A 26,150-nucleotide genomic window follows, 5' to 3' on the forward strand; every position below is an offset into this window, starting at 1 on the left:
TACCACGGAAAATATATAGACCTCGATACAGTAAAACAAAGCGAAGCCTCTTAGACAGAGACAAAAGAAGATGCGTCTATAGCATGAAAGCTGGTTACAAATAAGGTGTACGCAGGAATTAGTCCTTTATGGATCTCGTTCTGGGTCCTCCCGATGTAATGCGGAAAGTAGTGACGGGAGGTGTGACTTCTAGGAAGGAGAGGAGGGATTGCTTTAGGGGTCACACCACTCAACGCAGCGGTCGGTGTAAGTGCGAAGGCATTTTGAACCTTTCCTCACCCACCAAAAAACAAAACAATTCTACACCCGTTGAAAAAAACCCCGCTCACCTTTTGTGGTTATAAATTTTACCACTAAATTTCTTTAATGTAATTTCTTACTTTTTTCAATAAAAATATAGATAATTTTCAATAAAAACATATATAATTTTCTAACAAAGGCCAAATTAATCAAAGCTCTAAACATTGTAAGAAATTTCGGAAAATTCAACTTCAATTTTCATCAAAATCTCTAACATTTTTTTTCAGAATTTTTCGAACATTTTTGGGAGTGAAGCTTTGTTACGAATTAAATTTAAAACTTAAATTTTTAAAATTCTCCTTCCAATGCAAAAGCAATTTTCGAGTCACTTGAAACCTTCACTTTATTATAAAGGGAAATCAATTCAGAGGTATCGGCTTTTAAATTGAAATAAAATAAGGAAAATTCAAATTGATGGCATATATTTTTCAAGACAATCCCTTTAAAATGTTGGCCGCAACTGCGCCGTAATTCCGCCATTCGTAAACATCAGTTTTGAATGACTCGCTGGAAGACTTTGGTCGGTATCTCGTGAATAACTTTAGTAATGTTGGCTTTCAATGCCTCAATTGAAGCTGGTTTATCCACACAGCTTTTGGATTTTGCATACCCCCACAAATAAAAGTCCAAAGGCTGATATCACACGATCTTGGTGGCAAATCCTCTGGTCCGAGACGACAGATAGATTGCTCACCGAAACGATGACGCAGTAAATCCACCCAACAAGTCAGAACCTCGGACGCATTGCGGAGATCTCAGGCTTCAAATTCCGTCCATCTGGCAACGAAAAGTCGTTTATCATGACGCGGTAGCGTTCGCCATTCACTGTTACATTGGCACCAGCCTCATCTTTGAAGAAATATGGGCCGCTGACTCCTACAGCCCATACACCGCACCAAACGCTTGTTTTCAATGGAAGTAAGGGCTGTTCTTGACTGGCTTGGGGTTGCTTTTTAGCCCAAATACGGCAATTTTGCTTATTGACGAAAGCATTGAGCCAAAAATGGGGCCCACCACTGAAAAAGATTCTGGTCCTGAGCGCCCGATGAACACTTTTCACAGAGCGTCGATTTTCGTCATACGACAAACGATTTGTATACTTTGTTGAGGCGTAAATCTTTCCATGCTGATATGTCAATGAATACTGAAAAGACTTTATATTGAGTTTGACAGTAGTCACATGCGATCTGTCGAAAAACCCCATTGGAAAAGTACCTCCAATCTGATCATCCTTTACTTCAAATGAATTAGCTATGAAAGTGAAATATTGTTACAATACTAGGGTGAAACTTTCTTCGCTCATTTTAAAAAAAATAATAAAATACGACCAAGCAAAGGATCTTTCGTGAGTCCCCCTCTTCCGCTGTAAAACGGAGGCGGTGTGTTTATATTAGGAATTCAAACATGTTTTTTTTTTAAATAAGCAGCGTTTAAAAACCTCAGTTAATGGTGCAGCCTCCACTCCACCTCACACGCTTGCAACCACCTCGCTTTCCTCATGCCACCTACGCTCCTTACATTCTCTATTTTGGCTGTATTTGCATTGATTGACTTTTATCTGTTGTTAATTTCAACTTTCGTAGTTGTGCAGCAGTTCACTTTACTTATTGTTGTTGCATATTCAGTGTGTAATTTGTTGCACAGACATTTTTTAGTAGTGCAATTCGTGCCACAGAGGCGCTCCGGCTACCGTTTTGCGCGTTTGCAATTAGCATTTCCGCGCATTTGCTGGCATTTCTTTTGTGTTGTTGCTGCTGCTGCTGCTGCTGCTTCAAAGCACTCTGCTGATGTTGTAGTTATAGTTGTTGCTTTTTGTGCGTATTTGGCGGATTCTTTCTTTTGTTTTGTTTGATTCGTTGGTTTTCGGCATTTGGCTTTTGATTTTTTTCCCCTGTTTTCGCAGTAATTTTCCGGGCAAAGAAGAAAAACGAAAAAACCGCGCAGCACAAAAGCGCGAATGTAAATTTTCATTAATTAAATGCATTCGTCCGGCGTTGCCAGATCGACGATTGATTGCACTCAGGCAAATGATGAATGTGCGCACTTATGCATTTGTGTGTATGTATGTGTAAGCACACATTCAAGTGATCATTTGTGTGTGTGTGTGGGTGTGCGTGGGTGAGTGTTTTGGCCGCGAGCTCGTTTGAACACTTGAATGCAATGAATTAGTTGCTTTTAATCAGGTATTTTGAAGTTTATTTGCTTTTATTTTTTCACTCTTTTGATCGCTTTTACCAAACGAAAATCCACGCGATAACAACACTTTAATGGCAGGTGGGGTTTACTTTCGAAATGGCTGCGAAAAAATTGTAATGTAAAGTGACCTAAAAGGTGAAGTATCCATTTATATTGAAGTATCCATTAAATTTCTGAATCGACACTATATACACAGAGAAGCATTCGTAAAAGCGGAAGTGGCGCAAAGTTATTCATCCAATTTTATTTTTGAATAATTTTTTTACTAAATAAAAAAATAATTTTGAGTGATGGAAAACTTTTCGTCTGATTGCTACATATGTACATAGGTCACAAAGGCAGAAGTTTTAATATTTACACGAATTTCATTACTCGAAACTTTATTATTATTATTACCTTCTTTTTCCGAAAATAAGAAACTGTCTTACTTTCTTTTTTGGTTCAAATGCGCGCTAAGGCTTATTTTCGGCGGACGGCAAAAAAAAAGGAAATTTATAAATATATTTTTATTTAATACTAGCGGACCCGACAGACTTCGTTCTGTGAAATAGATTTTGAACGTGGCAGTTTATGTTTCGACCTTAAGACGTTTTTACTCTGCTGACCCTCACACACCGCCCTATCATCATGGTGACGGTTCTGTTCAGGAGAATTAAAGAAAAGGGTCAGCTCGGGTGACCTAAGTATCTTCGCTTCCGCGAACTTTGGCCACCATTTTGGGACCCACTAAAAACCCCGACTGGGATGCTTGCCAGAGGGCTTCAAACTAAGAGGGGAACTTAAGGTTCAAACCTGATTGAAAAATAATCTAAAGGGATAGTGGGAACCTAAAGGTGACAAATATTTATAAAGTGGGTGCTTCAATGACAAAACATAGAGATAATTAGTTATTTGTTATTATGAATATCAACATGGGGTTAATAAGCGATATAATAAATAATAATGGAATAAAACATATATAAGCATTTTCAGTAATCGCTTTATTGTAAATCAAGTGAATCATAATTATTAACAAAAATCTGCTTTATTTTTATGGTAATGCTTTAGAAACTTTTTAAGAGCTATGAGAAAGTTTTTCAAAAAAATACACGTCAAATTCAGAAAAATGCATGAAATGTTTATTTAAATCGATAGTACAGTCCATATAATTTATTTTATTTATTTAAAGAGAAACAATTATAAATAATTCCTACACTTAAATCTAAAGCACTGGCTGCCAGGGCCGACGGCACCTTATAATTTAATGTTTAAAGATTATTTCATGCAAATGTTGACCGCGACTGCGCTTCAAATGGTCCATCCGCTTAGTCCATTTTGGCATACTCTTAATTGAAGCAGGCTTGTCTGAATAGACATGAGCTCTAACATAGCCCCACAAAAAATAATCTAAAGGCGTTATATCGCACGATCTGTGTGGCCAATTGACAGGTCCCGAACGTGAAATGAAATGTTCACCGAACTCGCCTCTCAACAAGTCCATTGTTACGCGCGCTGTGTGGCATGTGGCACTGTCTTGCTGAAACCATGAAACCACATGTAATGCAAGTCAAGCTCTTGCATTTTGGGCAAAAAAAAGTTGGATATCATTTCACGGTAGCGCTCACCATTCACAGTTACGTAACGAGCATGTTTGAAGAAGTACGGTCCAATGATACCTCCAGCCCATAAATCGCACCAAACTGTGACCTTTTCTGGATACATTGGTAGCTCTTGCAATTCTTCTGGCTGATCCTTACTCCCAAATCGACAATTCTGCTTATTTACGTACCCACTGATCCAAAAATGAGCTTCGTCGCTGAACAGAATTTTTCGATAAAAAAGTGGATCTTCGGCCAACTTTTCAAGAGCCCACTCACCAAAAATTCTGCGTTGCGGTAGGTCGTTCGGCTTCGATTCTTGCACCAGCTGTATTTTGAAAGCCTTTACACCTAAATCCTTTCGCAAAATTTTCCACGTTGTTGAGTAACAGAGGCCCAATTGCTCATTAACACTGACCGATACAGCTGCGATATTTTCCTCAGTTCGTACTCTACGTAAGCGAGTTGGTGGTTTGATGTCCAATAATGTTTAGAACCAAAATTTAGTCACAATAGCTCGAATAGCCGCTTCAGAGGGTCGATTAAACTGACCATAAAATGGAAGAAGCGCGCGATAAACTTCTTTAACAGAACACGTATTTTTATAATGAAATTCAATGATTTGCAAGCGTTGTTCGTTTGTTAGACGATTCATGGTTAAATTATAGACCAAACTGAAGATGTTTGATAGTGAAACAAAACACGAAACGTGTGTCAGCTGTTTAAACCAACTGTTTAAAAAGATAATAGCTAAAAAATCACCCGTTATAAATCAAAATGGGCATTCATAACAATGAAATCCTAGAAGTCGGTTGCTTGCAGCTGCTGCTAGTTCCGGAGCGCCCGAGAGCCCTTTGTTAATTGTTGAATAACTTGAAAAGTATTGCCGGATTCACTTCAAATTTTCACACAATATTTTTAAGAAAATGCAAAAAAAAGAAATTCAATTTTTTTTTAATTCTGACTGCCCCCAACCCCGTTAGCGTTTTTTTTTTTTTCAATTTATAAAATTTTTATTATACCACATGAAAAGGAGCGTGCTCCAGCTCACGTATCATCCCAATGGGCTCTTGGGCCTAAAAGTGCGTCTCTGCACGCTATAGCTGTACGGGCTGTAGCTACCTGAATACTTCGAGATAATAAACTATGTAAGGAGATGGTGGAAATTTGTGTCTGGTAAGTTGAGCTGTTACTTCGGAGTAAGCAACCTAATTCACTAGATTGAGACAGCGTACCAAACACTTTTGAATAATCTGTAGGTATACCCATATGCAGTCAACCTGAGTCCTCTTCTAAAACACGCAATGCAGTATTCACAGCTAAGTTAGAAAAGAATTAATAGAAAAGTTATTCAAAAACAAAATTAAATATTGTTTAAAGCACTCATTACCAATGTGGAGTATATTTCAAAAATTCTCCATCTTCCTTCATATCTGCGCACCTGATAATTTTGACACTCTTACGAAATGGGTGCCTGCAAATCTGGCCTTTCTCAACGAATTCTGTCTGGCATACTTTTTAATTTAAAAAATTTCTTGGAACTGGCGTACTAAATGTTCGATTCTCAGTACTTTTATTAACAAAACAAGAGTTATAAAAAAATCGGGAAATCGCGGAAAGGAAATGTGTTTTTACAAATGCTCTAATCCATTCATATTAAAGATTACCGCCTGTCGGAAAGAATTTTACTTTACGATAATTTATAAATAATAGCACTAATTGTTTTTTTTTTCAAACAAAGCTTTACCTTTGTTTATATCAATTGGTTACACCGCGCCTAATTTTGTTTGAAAACACATTGCGTCCAGAGGAAGGTTAAACCAAATGAATATATTCGCGTTTTTTCGTAACGAACTGATTGAGTGACAAAAGGACAAAAGAACGCTGCAACTCAGCTAGAATTTCCTTTAGTTACACAAACAGCACAGGTAATATCTGCCATAAAATATGTGATTTAATTGAAAAAATTAAAAAACGAAGCCCATAAAATACTAAGTTTCGACATTGAATTTTTGAAAAAATTAAAAAAGGAAGCCCATAATGAGTATTGAATTGAATTTCTGGTAAGTGCGTATTTTTTGTTAATTTTATAGATATGAAAAATGAGATAAGGCAGTAAATTTAGATTTAGGTAAATTTCCACAAGCCTTTTCCCAGAGTCCGTCGGAGTCCATTCACATAAGCGCAGTTTTTTTTTTTTTTTTGCTTTGTGTTTTTTTTAATTTTTGTTTTTGCTTTTTGTTTTGTTTTTGTTTTTTACCTTGCACCACTCAGCCTGGTCGCCTTTGCGGTCGCTTTTGTGGTTGAGTTTGTGCTGTTGCTTAACATAAAACGTGATTCGCTATACTACCGCCTGGTTTTGTGCGACTAGGTAACAAAAGAATGCGTGCTATTCAACATCTTGTTACGCTTCCGTAATTCCCATTTCGGAAAAACCTTAAAAGTGAGTACTTTTTGTCACAATCTGGCCTGTTTACTTCAGTGGAAAGTCTTTATCTGAGTCTGCACTAATTTAACCTATGAAATTGCATTTTTACATACAAAAATTAGCCAAAAATAGTTGACAACTAACTGCTTACATGCATACATACATACATACGTATTATAATTCCAAAAACTAGAAAACCCGTATTCATGAAATTGAAAAAAGATGTCGTTGATAGAGAAAAGTCCAGAGTCCTTTTTTTATATTTATTTTATTATATCTCTTCTTGGCACAGAATTGAACTTTTAATTATTATACAGTTTTTACGTTGGTGAAATGAAGACTTCGCTTCATATGACCCATTGTAAAATTTTTCGAATAATAATTCTTAGGAAGATGTCCAGTAGAGTGGGCCGAAAAAAAAATTTCTTTAGGATCGAATTCTAATAGTGTGGAAAAGTTGCACTAATGGACTAATAAAGTGTGTGTCAAATTTCAGTCCAATCGAACGATATCTTCTGTCCAGCAGAGGCCTCAAATTTTGAAATTTCAGTTTGAATTCTGAACAATCTTAACTTTTTTGAAAATACTATTTGTTATCATACCGGTATATGTTAAATACAAATTTTATATGAGAAGGGCCACCGCGACAATTAAATTCACTACCCTCCACTCTGTTTGTTTGATCAAGCAACACATTTATGGAGCTACCAGTAGCTCGTCCTTGTACTGCGAGTTGAATTGAAGTTACAGCAATTACTTTGTCTATTTTTTCTACCTTTTATTTTATTATCTTATTACAATATTACAAAACATGAAAAAAAGAACAAAACTAGTTAAAAAATAAATAAATAAAATAGAAAATAATAAAAATTAAAAATAAATAAATGTAAAAAAAAACTAAACAAAAGAAAAAAACAAAAAAATAGGAACCCAAAGTGCAGCAACCTCCACGTGGTGGGATCTGGGCTACAAAAATATTTATGTACTCGTATTTTCGCAATAAAAAGTAGGTAAAAAGCTTCACAATCAATAACGTTTCACAGGTTACTATTTCATAGCGTAGAGGTGCTTAATCTTGGATAAATTTATGTCTAATTAGTTTATAGTCCTTATTTTTGGTATGAACTGTGCCCCGGAAGGTATGCATAGAGAAAAAAAAATATCCTGAAAAGATAAAATTTCTCAGAATATCAACATAAATTTCAATATTTGATACTGACGACAGAAGATATAGTTCAATTGGGCTGAAATTTGGCACACACTTTATTAGTCTAACAGTGCCACTTTTCCGCACTATTAGAATTCGGTCCTAAAAAAATGTTTTTTTCGGCCCACTCTAATGTCCAGTACTGAAGGCAATCAGAACAAAATACCTAAACTCATTCACACGCGGTATAGCTGGGCAATGTAGAGCTCCTGGTTGACCGTGGCATTCTTTTAGAGCATTTCCCACTGTACCATGCCCTTCCAGTCCCACCAAACACATTTCATAATCTTCTTTGGACGAAGATCCGCCTTGACTCTCGGCTTTGACGTATCTCTAGGAGCCACCCACTCCTTTCTTCGCTTCATATTGACGTATAGGCACCATTTCTCATCTCCCGTGATGATTCGGTACAAAAAGCGCTGTTAATGACCGCGTGTTGCTCGATTTCGGGTGAGATGCTGAGAAGCAATTTGAAGGTGACTTTCTTCGTTTTTTTTTTGTTGAACTCGCGAGGCACCCAGTCTCCAAATTTTTCAGTAAATCTCATTGAATGAAGGTGATTGAGAATCGTTTTACGATCGCAATTAATTTTTACCGCCAATTCACTACTGTTTTGAGGACCATTCTCCTTCAAAAGTGATTTGAGACGTTCTTCAGCGATTTCAGAAGGCCTTCTGCTGCGGACGTCAAAGTCGCCATTTTTTTGCAAACCATTTTCGAGTTGTAGACTCGCCTATGAAACCTTCCTCATACACGTCGCTAATCTCCCGCGCTGCTGCCGTAGCTTTTTCACCTCGAAGAAAAGCAAAGAAGAGTAGGTGTCGAAAATATTGATTATTGCCTCCTGGGTATTCCATTTCTAAGCCTCAAAACTAATAAAAAATTAAATAACCCAAAAACACAATTAACATAGTTTTGTAGAGTTCTATTGAATGAATACCTACTCTAGCAAACAAATCGCTGTAAAATAAAAGAAAATATAAAAACGCTGTGAACTTATTCCCCAACCCAATATATATATAGGGTTGTTCAATAGGTACGCTTCAACTTTTTTCCGATAGGGAGGGCGAACGACGCAATATTTTTTATTTTTCGCTTGCCATTTGTAAACTTCGTTAGTATACATTTCATCATGGAACACTACACACTTGAGCAACGATTGCAAATCGTGCAAATTTTTAAGAAAATAATCATTCTGTTGCTACTTTAAGAGCATTACGGCCATTTTACGATCCATTTAACAAGCCGTCCCGTTTTGGGGTTATGTGAAGTCAGTGGTCTACAGTAACAAGCCGGCGACGATTTGTGAGCTCAGAGCCAATATTGAACGCGAAATTGCTGGAATTTCGGCCGATTTATGCAAAAGAGTGGTCGAAAATTGGGTTCAACGATTGGACTTCGTAAATCGTGCACGCGGTGGTCATGCAAAAGAAATCGAATTTCATACTTAAATGTATATGTTCAAACTCGATAATAAACAAGAAATTAGTTAAAAAAGTCAAACCGTTTGTGTTTTATTCAAAAAAGTTCAAAAGTTGAAGCGCTCTTACTGAAAAACCCTATACATAATTAGGTTAAAATAATTCAATTTTTTAATTTTCCTGTCTACTTAATTATCTCCAAGGAGAAACAGTTTAGCCCAACGAACGATTTTGGTCAACAGAAAAGTAAATTTACATGCATACATGCATACATACATACATACACACAGGTGATCGCTGTTCGTCAACAATTCGCAGATCCATGTTGATTTTCTGGTAAACTCAGCTATAAAGAGTGATTGGCGACACATTCTCCTTAGTTGATGTTGGTGCGTGCAGCTTTTTAAAAGGTTAAACTGGCATTTTCTTTGGAAATTGGCAGGCACAACAGACTTCTTCAAAGATTTATTACATTTACATTTCATAGCAACTTATTTATAAAACTATTCATGTTTAGTTAATATGTACGAGTATCTCTTCTGCTTTCCCTCATATCCTGGGCACACTTCGTCGCACTAGGAGTTCACCATTTCACCAAAACATTTCACATTCCCTTCCTGGGTCGCATTCATGGAATTGCATTGATTGTAAATTTCTTGTAGCTACTGAATATCTAGAAAACAATTGTTAGCCGCTGTACGGCCTCATTGACTGGGGTAGGAGAGAATTCGAAATTATACGGCTGCATGTAAAAGCGAAGACGCTGGTCAGCGTAGCATGCATGTTGTGCTAAATTAAACGGCACAGTGTGCAGTTTACGAAATGAGTAGTGGCATAAGTGAGTTTTTAGGGAACTAACTGCGTCTGCACTGTGAACGATGCTAAGATCTGCATTTAACCATTTGTGTTTTTTTTTTAATTTCTTTGCAATTCCTAAGTTAATAAAATGTACGCAAAAATGAGCGTGGAATTGAGGGGCTTATCGGTTGGACTTGGCAGCACATTCCAACCATCATTTTTCTTGGTAGCAGAGGAGTTAGAGGATCGCTTAGCAGGATTAAATAATTCATCTGCTAAGCATTGCGCAATTGTCTTGCTGTTTCTGAAGGCAGCTTCAAGTACACCAGCGCACAACAACCAAATCGCTTGATTACACGACCCAAAGGTGAAGGATCAATGACTTGCCGACAATTAATACCAACATCTCCAATGCGGGTCGAATTTTCACGGCGTTGTGAGTTGTGTTTAGCGCTAACTAGAATTTGAAATGGGTTCTCGTCTGTCAACAGGTGGATGATTTCGAAGGATGTGATAGGCCGTAAATTTTTTTATGTAATTTTCTTCGCTTAAAGGAAGCTGTCTGCTTTTCAAATGATTCGTTCTGCAAATTAAAACTAAAATTTTACTTATTTATCAATGCACCCCCCGACAAAAAAAACTCATTAACTTTTTGTTCAGTTTTGACTACTTTTCTTTCTTATCGTTAAAAAATTCTACAAATTTCCATGAAATACCTAAGTGCGAGGAGATTGAGATGCTGGCCAATAGGAGCAACGCCCGAAAATTCTACCATAAAGTTCGGCGGCTTACAAAAGGTTTTAAGACCGGGGCGTTTTCTTGTAATAACAAAGACGGCGATCTGGTGACTGACATCCTTAAATTATGGAGGGAACACTTCTCGAACTTGTTAAATAGTGACAGCTGCGTATGTCACAGAGAATGTGAAGATCCTGATACCCCAATCGTTGTCGACGGAGTTATCGTTCCACTACCCTACCATGACGAGGTGAGAATAGCGATATCGCGTCTAAAGAACAACAAAGCCGCGGGCGCCGACGGACTGCCGGCTGAGCTATTTAAACATGGCGTCGTGGAGCTGGTAAGGTGCATGCATAAGCTTCTATATGGTCGGATGAAAGCATGCCGACGGATAGGAAATTAAGTGCGCTTTGCCCAATCCATAATAGGGGTGATCCTGCAATCTGTGCCAAATACACCGAGATTAGTTTTCTAAATATCGCCCACAAAGTTCTAGCAAGGGCATTGTGTGAAAGGCTGATTGTCAACCAACTGAAGGTCCAATTCAGACCAGAAATTTACAATGCGCCAATTCTTGGAAAACCCCCAAAAAAGGAGAATCGTCGCACTCCCTTTTCGGCAATTAAGAGTCCATTCGACAAGCATGCGGCTGTGCAAGATGACGTTGCTCAATACCAGCAGCCCATTAGAATGTCAAAGGACCTCTCCGAGCCGTGTGATACGAACTTTCATACAAGGTGACTCGTTGTAGTGGTAGCATTGCGAAACGTCATGGAGGGGTCATCAAAAGACTGCAACATAACGTGAAATGGTTCAAAAAGTGAAGAAGCGACTTGAGCGAAATCCACGACGAAGTGTCAATCAAATGGCGAAAGAACTGAAAATATCTGACTGTAGCATTCGCCGCATACTGAAAAATTATTTCAAAGTCAAACCTTACAAAGATCCAAAAGGCGCATGATTTCACACCAAACCAGCAACAAGTCAGAATTGAGAGAGCGAAGGAGTTGCTTCGTCAATTTCCGAACATTGTGTTTTCTGACGAGAAAAACTGAGCAGTTCGTAAACTCCCAAAACGGTAGGGTTGATTTGACCGACCGTTCATATAAGAATTTGAGTTATCGTGTGGCCACCAGGAGGCAGCACCCGCCACAGGTAATGGTTTGGGCCGCTGTAATCGCAGATGGGCGCTCTTCAAACGTTTTCATCGAGCCTTGCCTCAAGGTAAATGCGAAATATTATAGGGAAAGTGTTCTGAAGTTATAGGCAGACAAACATTTCGGTGGCAGACCATGGGAACAGGACTCGGCACCGTCTTACAAAGCTTGAGTGAACTAAGAATGGCTAAAAAATAACGTTTCGAACTTCATAATGTCCACGCTGAAAAAAGCCATTGTCCACGAATGGGCCAAAATACCTGCAAGACCCATTCGGGCAGATTGCGATTCGTTTCTGGACCGTCTCAAGGCCATAGTCAAGGCAAAAGGGGGTCATATCGAGCAAAAGTAAATTGATTTTTAATTTTGTATTATTTTCATACATTTTTTACTTTGACTTGAATAAAAGTAATTTTCCAAACTAAATTTATGACCTTTTTAATTGGCTACACTTCGAGTGCTGGACCCTGTAGATATGTGAAAAAAAAATCAATAGATTGAGCACCACGATAACGCACTATCTCACAAGGCTATCATTGTGGATGACTTTCTAACCCAGAACTCACAAAATTATCGAGCAAACGCTGAATTTTCATGGCTTCGGCTGAGTTTTTTTTCAACAATTTTCAGCCTGCATGAAATATAAATAGGATCTGCAGCGAGAACTTATAGTAAAGTACATTCTGGAAAATGCATTCGAAAAATACTTTCATTCCTGGAATATTCGTTGAAATAACTCGTATTATAATATTTCGAAAGGAGCCCACTTTGCAGACGGTAGATTAAATTTGCATAAACGAGAAATTCTTTGAGATTTATTGACCAATTATTGGTAGTTGTTTAACAGAATGCATTTTCAAATATAACTTTTTTTATTTATTTATTATAATTTATTATAATTTAAAAATTATAACTCATACAAATCTTATTTTAGTTATCAAATATTATTTTCTAATGATTGCTATTCCAATGACTTCTTCATTCAAAATTGTGAACCTCTATAACAAATATATGCTCTAATCCTCAAAAAAATTCTAAACAATAAATAGAGCGGAAAAATTAAATCATTAAAAAACAATTTTACTGCAAAATTTTTTGAAAACACGAGACTCAGTCTCATTTAAGACTTTATTTATTTTCTTAAATTTTAATCACTTTTGTCACACTGTGTAGCTCAGCAAAAAACTCAACTACTCCGACGTAGAAAAAATCTTGCCGAATCGACAACAATGACTGCGTGGCATATCGGTCACAAACTGCAGACTGCACGCAGCGGCAGAGCAACAGTGAAAGCATCCTTAGCGCTCAGCACTCAGTAAAGACATCGCAGCTAGCACTTCGACCAAGCAAAATCGAGCTCTACTAGAGTGCAGCGCATACTTCAGCATGTCGGCAAGCGCGTAGCTAAACAACGGAAATAATTGCATTTCGGTGGCAATTAATTCAAGGTCGAGGCACGGCAAGCAGGCACTAACACACAGCCCACACACTAAACAACCTAAAATAAGAACAACAAACAAATGAGCAACGAAATGCACAAATATTGGCAAAGGCCATGATGACAGGCAGTGCGTGCGAGCTGTGGTAGATAGACGACACGGCCAAGAAAGGCAAGGCATAACAAGGAAAAGCAAATGCAAAGGCAAGACAGTTAACGTTAGCCACCTACCTTTACGACTTAATTGTCATGTGAGTTGATATTTGTATGCTGCGGCCTGGACAGGGCCCACACGGCAGCTACGGCGTCAAGTTACTCGCTAAATCCTTCGTTGGCGGGAGTGAAGTTAAGCAAACAAATACATAAGCAAACCTCAAAATTTTATAGACAATTATTTGTTTTACTTTCTTTTGTTTTTGGTTGACTGTCGAAGTGTTAAAATTCAGCTGAAACTCTTCGTCGAGAAAAGGATGCGAAAATATTGGAAATTTTATTGGATTGCGCAGCTACGTAAAATTTATGATTTTCTATGCAACTCAAAATTAGAGCAATCTGCATAATGGGCCAAGCGAAAACATAAAGTAATTATGGAAAATTGTAACATGACGCTAGGTGCGCATACCGAGGTGTGAATTGATGCAAGAAGTCAGCCGAAAATTTGTTTGTAATGCAGCGTAGAAAGTTTCAGAGAAATTTTGTTTCAAGAAGAAGGGTTGTGAGAAATGATAAGTATTTATATGTATGAAATATAGTACGTACAGTAGCGAGCATAACTGAGTGCATAGTGATTTTTTTTCGTTTTTAATATTTTCCAAGTTTTTGAGGTAAAATTTTTTCTTACATTTTTTTTTTATATTAATTTTGTAAATTTTTTGAATAAAAACCAAATAAAACAAAAATAGAAAATTATACAAATATTAGAATATTTAGAAAAATAGTATTATTATTGTAAAAAATTTGAAATGATGATTTTTGTAACATTTACTACGGTTTTTGAGCTAAAATTGTGTTACTCTTTTTAATTTCACTGAAATTTTTAATGGAAAACAAAAATAAAAAATAAAAAATGGTACAAAATTGAAAAAATGCAACAATTTTTTAGTTAAAATTTTTAATTCTTAATTTATTTTTTTAATTCTATTTTAAATTAAAAAAAAAAAAAATAAGTTTCTGCAGTTTTATAGCCTGTCAAAATGCAAGTTTTAACAAGCTGAAAAATCATTCGCATTTTTAATAATTTTTTCTGATAGATTTTTGCACTTTATTTCATGTAAAAATGAATAGTTTTTGAAACAAAAAAAGATTAAACGAATAAACTCCAGTTTTTATTGTGATACGAAAATCAATTAGCTGAATCGGTTGGTGCATTTTTTCTTATAGCGATCACCCCACCGGCAGGCAATAGCAAACCTCCGAGTGTATTTCTGCCATGAAAAAGCTACTCATAAAAAATATCCGCCGTTCGGAGTTTCTTTAAAACTGTAGGTCCCTCCATTTGCGGAACAACATCAAGCCGCACTACATAACTAGGAGGAGGAGCTTGGCCAAGCACCTAACAGAAGTGTAAGCGCCAATCTATTATTTTTTATTTTTATTTTACTTATAAAGGGTGGTTAAGTTTCAAGGGCCGGCATTGACTGTGGATAAAATACAATTTTTTTAAGAAATTATTCTCATTTCTCTTCATTATGATAATATTGGTATAGCTCAATTACGTATGGAGCAAAATATTGGCCAAATAGCCGCCGCGGCACACCTCCATCCGATGGTCCAAATTTTCGATGACGCTGAGGCATAATTGAGGTTATATGCCATTAATGTGCCGAATTATCTCCTCCTTTAGCTCTTGAATTGTTGCTGGCTTATCGACGTACATCTTTTCTTTCAAAAAACCCCAAAGAAAGAAGTCCAACGGTGTATTTGACGTTTAGGTGTGGTTCACATTCAACATCGGCCCTTGAAATTTAACCACCCTTTATATGAAAAAAATCGCTTTGTGGAAGGGTCATCAAAATATTTTTTTTCTTATTCAACGCGAGTTTCTGCTTAAACTTCCAAATTTATCTAAAATTTCACATTAAAAAGTCAAAAAATTATATAAAAATTTGTTAAATTTTTCTGCTTTTTGTATAAGTTTTGAAAATAATTTGAAATAAAGAGACCATGCGTATTAAAAAAAAAATATTAGAAAAAAACTTTTCTCAAAAAAATCGTAAAAATTAAATGCATGCACTCTGCTATGCTCGCTACTGTACTTATATATATTTGCATATGCCCATACCACATATTTATTTTAATAGTTATTTCCCCAAAAATATCTCACTGTCTTTTTTTCTTTGCTTGGGTAATAAATATACTTTCTTAGAATTCACAAACTCCTTGTACTTAAGCATATCCCTGCAGTGAGAAGGTCATATTTTGCCATTTATTATATGATATAACTATTTGCTATAAGTGAAAACTATACCGTGAGCCACTTGCGGCTCCTTCTAAAAGGATTATTACTAAATGTACCCGAGATCCCTTTTCATTTTTGTGCTTTTATAGTATAATGTTACTAATTTGTTACGTTTTCTGATTTTCATCTGAATCCATTTGAAACTAACATAATTCAACTGGATCTTCAGCACTTACAGAAGCCATACAGACTACGAAGAACCAAGCCTCGAAACTTAGTGGCCAACGCGCTACAGTTATATGATACAATTTTAATGGATTGCTTTATGTTATCAATTAATTATACCGAAAAATAAAAATAAAAAATTAAAAATTCAAGGTGCGTTTTCCATTGTCAATATGAGCTCTTGATTTTGAAAGTGGTATAGGTAAGTCAAAAATTTTAAAAGTCTAGTTTATCAGCTATTTCATATCAAATCCTAATAAAATAACATTAGATTAGCAGTATGCCATAAAAATTAACTCGATAAAATGTCTTTATTTTTTGGTTGGTAAACAAAATATGGTGGCCGCCGTAGCCGAATGGGTTGGTGCGTGACTACCATTCGGAATTCACAGAGATAACGTACTAATTGTCAGCCAATGCAAAGAGGAACTTAATGCTTAAGGTCGCATGACATACCAGGTGTGCTCAAAAAATAAGATGAATTTTCAAATTTCGCGGCTCCGCACATTCGACTTGCGATTATTATTATTTTTTCTGTTGGTATGTACACTCGTCTCGAAGATATGTTCACGGTTTTAGCAATATAGCAGTTTAGTTTGTTTGTGAGAGGCATAAATAAGTCAAGTGTTTTGCGCAGTCGGCGATTTTCTGCTATCGAAAAAATGTTCACGTCTCGAAAAAATGTTCACGGTTCATGACAATATAGGATGATTAGTTTGCTTGTGAGAGGCATAAATAAGACAAGTGTTTTGCGTGTTTGGCGATTTTTTGCTATCGACGAAAATTGTTATGAAGAATCGTCGAGCCACAATTAGAGAAGTTGCTGAGAATGTCGGCATATTGGTTGGCTCATCTCATGCAATCTTTTCGGAAATTTTGGCCAAGAAGCGTCTGGCAGCGAAGTTCGTTCCGAAGCTGCTGAATTTTGACCAAAAACAACGTCGCATGAGCCTCGCTCAGGAATTGTTGAATGACGTCAACGATGATACAGATTGGCTTAAAAGAGTCATAACTAGGGACGAATCATGGGTATATGGTTATGACATCCAAACTAAAGCCCAATCGTCCCAATGGAGGAGTCCAGGAGAGTCAAGACCAAGCATGCCAAGTTCGATCAAATGTGAAGGTTTTGCTCACTGTTTTCTTCACGCCACACCGTTATCATGCCTCAGCCACCGTATTCACCAGATTTGGCCACCTTCAACTTTTTCCTCTTCCCAAAAGATTCGAGAGACCCATGAAAGGACGGCGTATTGCGATGATTGAGGAGATAAAAACCGAATTGCTGAGAGAACTCAAGGGCATACCAAAAAGTGCATATCACAATTGCTGCGAGAATTGGAAAAAACGCTGGCACAAGTATATTATCTCTGAGAGGACTACTTTGAAGAAGATAAAATCCGAAAAGGTGGAAATAAGCTGTCCCCAAGGCGGACGCAAAAGAGAGATCTTATCGCTATTCCGGAAGCAGGCCGTTCACAGATGCACTAACACGGAAACCTGCAAAATAACTAAACGAATGTGACCCAATTTCAACAAATCCAGAACTGACGAGTTGTTAAGAAAGCCAAGCGCAGACATATTCAGAATTACGTCGACAGTAACCGGCCATTGGGCTTTGGGAGACCATGAGAGATCTAGAAGCCTTTAGAAATGTAGAAGCTGCAGTCAAGAAGAATCTAAGGAAACAGTCTGGATGCGTCCAAGTCTGGATGCTTTACGACATAGAATGCTGAGGTATTTATCGATGGTTACCTTAAAAGAAATTGCCGAAATGAAAATAGACGCCATATGCAGATTCATGAATTGTGCATCAAATCAAGATGGTTCGACTACGATAAAAAGCAGTGGTTCTGCAAGTGGTATACCCAAATGGCATCTTTTGCGCTAATTGGGTACGGGATATGCCACTCGGACCGAACTATCTTGGAGTCAGTCTTGACAAAACGCTTACGTGGAATTCGCATATTGAGAGAGTTACTTCAAAAGATACAAGGGCATTCTTTGCCTGTACAAGGCTTTTTGGTAAGACATGGGGACTAAACCCTAGAATGACCTTCTGGACATTCACCACAGTTGTGAAACCCATAGTCACTTATGCATCCTTAGCATGGTGGCCCAAGGTCAAGCAAAGAAAGGCAGCAAACGAATTAAGCAAACTGCATCGCCTGATATGTGTTGGTATTACAGGGGCTATGAAAACATGTCCCACGGATGCATTGGGTGTGCTCCTGAACATACCACCGCATCGAATTCTAATTGAAAGGGAAGCTCGCTCGAGTGCCTTAAGATTAAAAGGTATATCTGAACTTAAAAGTGGGGATATGAAAGGACATTTAAAGATCTTGGAAGACTTCCTACATAGCCCCATTCTTCATAGGGATGATATACTATCACCCAAACCAATACTCTTCAGGAACTTTCAAGTTATAATTAATGAACGAACAGACTGGATAACTAATTCTATCAGTCAGGTTTGAGCTCTCAGCTATGGTTTACTGATGTGTCCAAATTGGAAAATGGTAGAACAGGGGCAGGAATCAATGGGCCCAAATTCAAAAAATCGATTCCGATGGGATCCTACCCAACAATATTCCAGGCAGAAATACATGCCATTGAAATATGTGTGAGAGAATGCCTTAGAAGGAAAATGAGAGGTACTCATATCTACATACTTTCAGATAGCCAAGCGGCTCTAAAAGCCCTTCTGTCAACAACTATCACCTTTAAATTGGTAAGTGATTGCCTAAACCTTCTCAACACGTTAGGAAACCTCAACATAGTAACACTATGCTGGATTCCGGGACATGAAGGACATGAGGGAAATGAAATGGCTGATGACCTTGCAAAACAAGGAGCAAATATGCAACTTACTGGTCCTGAGCCTTTCTGTGGACTGACAAAAGGCCACATTAATGAATTCCTTAGGAAATGGGAAGAAAGAAAACTCTGCGCACACTGGCTAAACTGTACCGGTCAGCGTCAAGCCAAACTATTCCTAAGTCCCAACAAAGGAATATCTGACAAACTTCTCTCACTAAGCAGAGTAGATCTGTGTCTTTTAACAGGATATCTTACAGGTCACTACAGCCTGAGGTATCATCTAAATAATATTGGTCTATCTGAGACCAATGTCTGCCGCTTTTACGAAATGGACGTAGAAAGCTCAGAACATGTGCTTTGTGAATGTCCTGCGTTGGGCAGACAGAGACTTCATCACCTTGGTGGTATCGTAGTATCTCCATGCAATCTTTGGAACAACAAACCCAAAATTGTGCTAAAATTTTTAAAAAGCCTAAAACTCTAGGGTTACAAAAATAGGCCTTTCACAATAGATCAGCTCTGGTCGCAGTGCGTAATGGCCTTCTAATAATAATAATGCCACTCGGACAACATCTCCTCCACAACCACCAATAATCAAGAACTTCTGCTTTATCTCACAAATGGAGCGCTCTAGTCATAGTAGGCGAGTCATAGAGATCTTTTAATAGACACGTTTCGCTGGCAAAAATATACTTGCTGACGGGTGACTGCTACTTATTAGAAAATATTGTGTTCATTATTATGTTTTTGTTGTCCTCAGTGTGGATCACAATCAGCAGCAACTGTGTATTTGCAAGCACAGCCAGCGGTACCCGCTCGACTCGGATTTACAAGCAGTCTATGACGAATATTTCAGGAACATTTGCTAAGAGTTTAGAGTAAAAGTTTTATGTTGTTAAAAAAGTAGCAACTATACGCTCTAAAGCACCTTCGAGCACACTTTGCCAGCTGAATAAGGACAGTAAATATCAAAATATTACTCGTGAAATGGGAGCATGCATATACGACAATGAAGTGCCTCACTTTTAAATTATTTGATTTTAAATTTGCATTCCTCCCGACATGCTCCGCGAACATACCACTCTTCTTTCAATTCCCTTTACCATAATTGAGTACCTCTTCGCAAAAATCTCTTACCCCTTTGGTTGGGTTGCTCATTTGTCAACCATGCGAAATGTTTGCCGATTCATTCGATTCGTTTATTCTGTTGATCCTTTAAATTAAAAATTTGTGTGCCAAAAATACGACCACCAACAACAGTGCAACAACAGCAATAACAAGTACGAATGCAGATTGACGATAGAGGAAGGTGCTGCTCCGCTCCAATCGTTGCTGTTGAACTGTTCAAACCGTTGTTGAAGGATGAAGAATGCTGAGAACTGCTGATGATTGAACGAATAATTCTGTTGTTGTATTCAACGTTCTGACTAGTTAATAAGTGTCGCCCACAATGCACATACACTCCCGTGCATTCATACCTACACATCTATGTGTGTGTGTGTGTGTGTACGAGCATATTTACGCTTACATTAAGGCAACTGAAGCAGCTTAACCCAACCAAATGGACTGCCACTGCGGAGCTCCTAATGAACTCTCCAATATGTACCCTTCAGCGCTGCAGTTACAGCCTCAGCTATGTGTGTGTGTGTGTGGGTGTGTGCAGCTTTTCCCTTAGCAGTTGATTTTTGCATTTTGTTGGTGTCATAGCTGTTGCTGCTTACAAACTGGTGTTATTGTTGCTGCTGCTGGTTCAGTTGGAGCAATTGTTGTTGTAATTTTTTGGGTTGTTAACATGTTGTCTCTTGAATTGTGAATTTTGACTTTACAAACTCGACTGGCTTTGCCGCCTGACATTGGGCTCTGCCGACTTCTGTGTGCACTGCTAGTTGGCATTCTGGTATCAGTGAGTTTTCTGTCTAACTGCCTGTCTGACTGGCTGCCTTTCTGTCGACTTTGGCCTGGTGCTTGCAGGCTTGCTGCCTGTTGTCTGTCGCCTGGCGCTTGTTCATTTGCAGTGTTAGTTCACTTCTGATTGCTAATTGGTTTGTTAAACAATGGCAAAATGTTTTAACGAATTGGCCAAAAATTTATCAACGCTGTGCTCGAGGAGGCGACAACTCCTACTATAGGTTCTGGCATATTTGTGCTCTCATGCAACCCTTTCTATTAACTGTTGTCCCACTGTTGTTTAATTCGTTAGACTTTTCTTGAAGCAGTTACAGATTGCAGTTTTCAGAAAGGATAATGAGAAAATAGTGAAAATTTTGTTTTTTAAGCCCTGGTTGTGATTGAAAATGCTTTTAATTAGTCAGTTTTGGGAAAGCCTTTGGTAAACTGTTCAAACGTGGCTATTTTTGCCAGTAAATAAAAAAGTTCAAATGTATTGTAATTCAAGTGTAAAATGTAGTGAAATTGATTCAAGACACTGATAACTCTTCCGTACTCGTATTCTTGTTGTTGTTGTTATAGCAGCATAATTAATCCCCATACATATACTGGGAATGCTGCGAAAGTAACAGTCCACGGCCGGATATAGATCGTGACGGTTCCGGTTACGTAGAACCGACTTTCGTGGGAACGACTCGTAATCTTGGCTGTCAGTCGGTGTTACACTTTCGCGAGCATATTAATCGCCTACAGCTTGGACAGCGCTGAGAAATATATCAAGCTTAGTGCGGTCCACGTTAAGACACCTTTTTGAAAACCTTCCGTTGGGCACCCGGGTCTGGCCTTTTTATGCCCTATTCGAGGTTCTTTTTTAAGAAGTTATATGCATAAATCGATAACAAATTAAAATTTCACTACGATTACATAGAAGCTCAAGTTGTTAGCTATAATAGAAATATCTTGAATTCACGTCCAAAGTCGAAAAGAGCCAGTCTGTCCAGAGCCGAGTGCCCAACGGACGGTTGAGACGAAAATCGTTTACTATTGCTTTTGATAGTCATGAAGACGGCCGCTGCTATGCGGCTATCACTCAACTGCCGTGGCAAAGCTCAAAATAAGCGCATTGATGGAAAATATTTCCCCAACGAAATTTTCAGCCTTCCTAATCAAGAAACTCTCGACTTGCAGAGATATACTAGCCCGGTGGCGCTGTAGTTCACTCATTCGTACAGATTTTATTTTCTTTACTTATTTTCTCTAAATTTTAACCGCTACGTTGGATAAACTCCTGGAATCTGGCTTCCGAATTCAGATTAGTGTTCAGATAGTCATTGAGTTTGGTTCACAGACTTTACTTTTGAGGTAACCCCATAGAAACAAGCCCATTTAGGTAAAATCGGACGACTTGGGTGGCTAGGAAATATCAGTGAAACAGTTGATAAATTTAATAGGGAAGAAGTCACGCAGTATCGCCATGGTCTCTCGCGCCGTATGCGGAGTAGCGCCATCTTGCTGAAACCATGTGCGTGTTTTGAAGGAATGAGGGATGATTTCTCATTATTAGCAAAAAAAAAACAGCCTGAGCTGAAAAGAGACCCCGTCCCCAGAAATTGCTTGCCCTTATAATTAAAAAAAAGCAGTAGTAAAGTACTTAGGCGTAATTTTGGACTACAAGCTTCGAAACTACGTATGCTTGGATGAAGATGGGGTCTGCAACTTAAATATACTTTAAGGCTGTATACGATAGTTATACAACCAATTGTATCGTATGGATCGGTAGTTTGGTGGAAAGCTCTAGAGTGTAACCTCTCACAATCAAATTCCTTGACAGAATAGAAAGATCAGAATGTGTAATAACGGTCGGTGTAATTAGATCGTGTCCTATTGAAGCTCTTAGTGCACTGTCTTACGTTATTCCGATAGATCTGCATATCAAGAAGAAGGCAACAATGAAACTTATGGTCGTGCCAGTCTATTATTGTGGCAAACTCAGCTCACGTCGGGGTGGACTGAATATATCATCTCGACGGTAACATTGAATAGGAATTTTGCAACTCTCTTTTCATCTCAGGAGGACACTATAATTCGAGTCTAAGAGTCTATACAGATGGCTCTCAAATGGATTGCGATGTTGGAGCAGCTATATATATAGTTTTATATAGTTGGAATTGAAAAAAACTGCACGTCTTTGTAGTACGTCTGGCAAGCACTGCTATCCAGGCGGGAGTATTGGCAATAGAGGAACCCTGTAGACTACTAATCGCATATTTCTCTTTCAAAGGGATTATCGTTGTTCTTTCGGATAGCCAAATTGATATCCAGGTACTGACTTCAGTTACGACAACCTCTAAACTGGTGGGATAAAGCAGAAATAGCCTTGCCAACTTGAGCGTCCACCATAAAGTTAACTAAATCTAGGTCCCAGGACATCGGTTCATTGACGGAAATGAAAAAGCGGACGCACTGGCTGGGGGATCTGCCATGAATAACATTCTTGCAGAATCGCTAGTCCCACCACTGGGTGCAACCAAGAATGCAATTTCCTCAAAATACCTCGGAATTGCGGATGGTAGATGGAAGACCAACCGACATACGTTATGGCCCATCTACAACCACAAACAATTGTGAAAAATGATTCCAGAGATGCACCGCAGTCATAACTTTGGGTCGCAGTCACAAGCGTAAGAGGGGTGTCATCATTCACGATATCATTATTTCGAATAAAACCTTGCCTTTCACTTTTGAGATGCTACGAAACAGGTGCATATGTCGAAATGTTACGATCCATATCAAAAGATTGAAACATCCAATCCAAATGATAAACCAAATACGAGTGTTAAAGCACATGCGTGAAAATTATACAGTCCAGACATCCATAAATATGACAGGGAGGTTATGGACGATGAATCATTCGTTAAAGCAGACTTTAAGTAGATTCAGGGCGCTGAGTTTTATACTGCAACGAAGAGAGCAGGAGTCCCAGGTACCTTTAAGCTAAAAAGATTGGGCAGGTGCCCTAAAAAACGTTTGGTTTGGTAAGCCATAAGCAAAACGTTCATTACCACAGGCAATATAAATTAAGAAATTTATATGCAGGAGTGTCTACACAAACGTTTTTTGACATTCATAAAACAACATACAGACACAATTCATACAGACAAGGATCTCATCATGCCCGTCCTAACGTCCGATGAAGCAACCCTTGGAGTGTTTGAGAGGAAGAGTCTGCGCAAGATTGTTTGACCTTTCCACGTTGGCAACTCCGAATATCGCGGGCGATGGAACGATGAGCTGTATGAGCTTTACGACGGCATAGACAAAGAGCAGCGAAAAAAGATCCAGCGGCTACGTTGGCTGGGTCATATCGTCCGAATGGATACAAACGCTCGGGTAACAGCTGGTGGTAGCAGAGGAAGAGAAAGGCCTCCTTTGCGTTGGAAAGATCAGGTGGAGAAGAACTTGGCTTCACTTGATGTGTCCAACTGGTGCCGGTTAGCACGAGAAGGAAACGACTGTTAAACTCGGCCAAAGTCGCGTAAGCGGTTATCGCCCCAATTAAGAAGAAGAAGAAAACACAGTTCTATTCTGGTTCGATTCAGCATCGTTTCATTATGGCGGGCTTGTCATGAACTGGTATGAAAACTCCGGGGTATATATTGTTCCAATGGACCACAACTCACCAAACTGTCCATAATTGCGACGCATTAAAAATTATTGAGTAATTTTTAAAGAAAATTTGCAAAAACCAGAAAAAAAAGAAATTAAAAATTAATGAGTAGAGAGCGGCAGATACCGTAACAAAATCGAATGTTCACCGCCCAATGAGAGTAGCCAAATCTAAATGGCGTCATTTGCTTTTTAACAAACAGAATTGATATGAGTTTTTTGTTTAACATTGTACGTTTAATAAAGAAGAAAATAAAATAAAAAACTTTTACAAATTTGATGTAATAATGATTTTAGGCCGACCAATATTTTTCTTGTCCATTATTTTTTCGATCCTGTCAATAAAAACTTTGTGGAATGGCCTCTAATAGACGCGGCGTATCCCAACCCAGAGGCACGAATACTCGTACAGTAAACAGAAATATTTTATGCAAACAGTTATGTAACAGTAATATAAAATAACTCCACAAATTGGATGCAGAATTTCGGAAACTAATTCCTAAAGTAACTGGGAGTTAATTAAATGGGGATTAATAAAGAACCTCAGTCTACCAAGGTTACCGTTTGTCGGAGTAAAAAATCTGCTCTTCAAAAAAGTTCTCTCCACAGCTGCATGAAATGGCATTTAAATTAACAACATCAAAGCCACGCCGCCGCCTCTATTCGCCACAGAAGCAACAGAGCTGATTAAAACTTCTTTCTTAAATTTTAACTGTACTTATGTAGCGTTAATTAAATGCCATTAATTTGATTTTGGGCAAAATTCCGCACACAGCTGCCACAGTGCGGGTCGCAATTCCGCTCCAACCAGCCAGCAGGTGAATGAGTCCACTCAGAGTAGCAGCAACCAGGACGCGGAGTATTACGACCAAAGTCCTTTCGACCGCATTCAATTTAATTGTATTTATTAAGTGATTAAAAAGCTGTCGATACTTTTCAAAGCGTTGCAATGCGCTAAGTTTTTATTGTTGGCGAGCTGTAAAGGTATTGTTGGCGCTGACTTATGCGTGTTTACATGTTTGTGTGCTTATATTTGTGTGTGGATGCGTGTAAATGTGTGGCACATTGTTTGTCTACTTTGTCACTGGCAATGTGGCTGTTGTTGTTGGTGTTGTTGTTACTGTTGCTGGCTTACGTGTAGCCACATTGTTGTCACTTTAATCCTTTTGTAAACCGCAAATACCGCATTGAGTGCGGTTAAAAAATTTTGTCATACCTTGTTGTTATTGTTGTGGTTGATTTTGTCGGTGTTGGTTGGCGAGCGTTATTTTTACACTATTATAGTTGTTGCTGTAACTGTTGTTATTATCTATAGCTGGTTTACCGCCATTGTTGTTGGTATGTATTCGTGTTTTTTTTTTTGCCACTTTTATTTACATATTTTGCGCTATCATAGTTTTAAAGTGTTTATTGGTGTTTTTGTTTTTTCTTTTCATTAATTGGTTTGATCTTCATTTTTACGCTCCGCAGCTATTGTTCGCCGCCACATCAGCGCCGTTCGTGGACAATCAACTGCCATTAGCAAAGCAGGTAACCTCATTCGGTTGTCAATAGCAGATACAAAAACAACACCAACAAAAGCCATTTATAGCTTGCAACAGCAAATGCAGCTACTTACGGGCACGCCTAGTCGAACTGCCCATTTAAATAGTTTTAAACAGGTGCACACAGCTTCCGCACCCTCAAGCGCTTCAATGGCGCCTTTGTCAAAATTCTACCCCATCGCACTTTCCTCGCCGCTGTGGCTGCCAACGCGACAACTGTACTCGCTGCCCTCGTAAACGCCTCAGCAATGCAACCGCATTTTTAACAGAAAATTCTGCACAAATCCGTCTGATAACCGACAATAGCAACAATAAAAGGCTTAACAATCAATATGGCCGCCGTC

At 38.3% G+C, this 26,150-nt stretch overlaps 1 pseudogene; it reads right to left on the minus strand.

The window, feature by feature from the left end:
* Positions 1–1,904: 1,904 nt before the first annotated feature.
* Positions 1,905–10,448, minus strand: LOC128857426 (40S ribosomal protein S5a-like; annotated as a pseudogene).
* Positions 10,449–26,150: the final 15,702 nt, after the last annotated feature.

This window comes from Anastrepha ludens, chromosome 3, assembly GCF_028408465.1.
Source record: "Anastrepha ludens isolate Willacy chromosome 3, idAnaLude1.1, whole genome shotgun sequence".
NCBI lineage: Eukaryota > Metazoa > Arthropoda > Insecta > Diptera > Tephritidae > Anastrepha > Anastrepha ludens.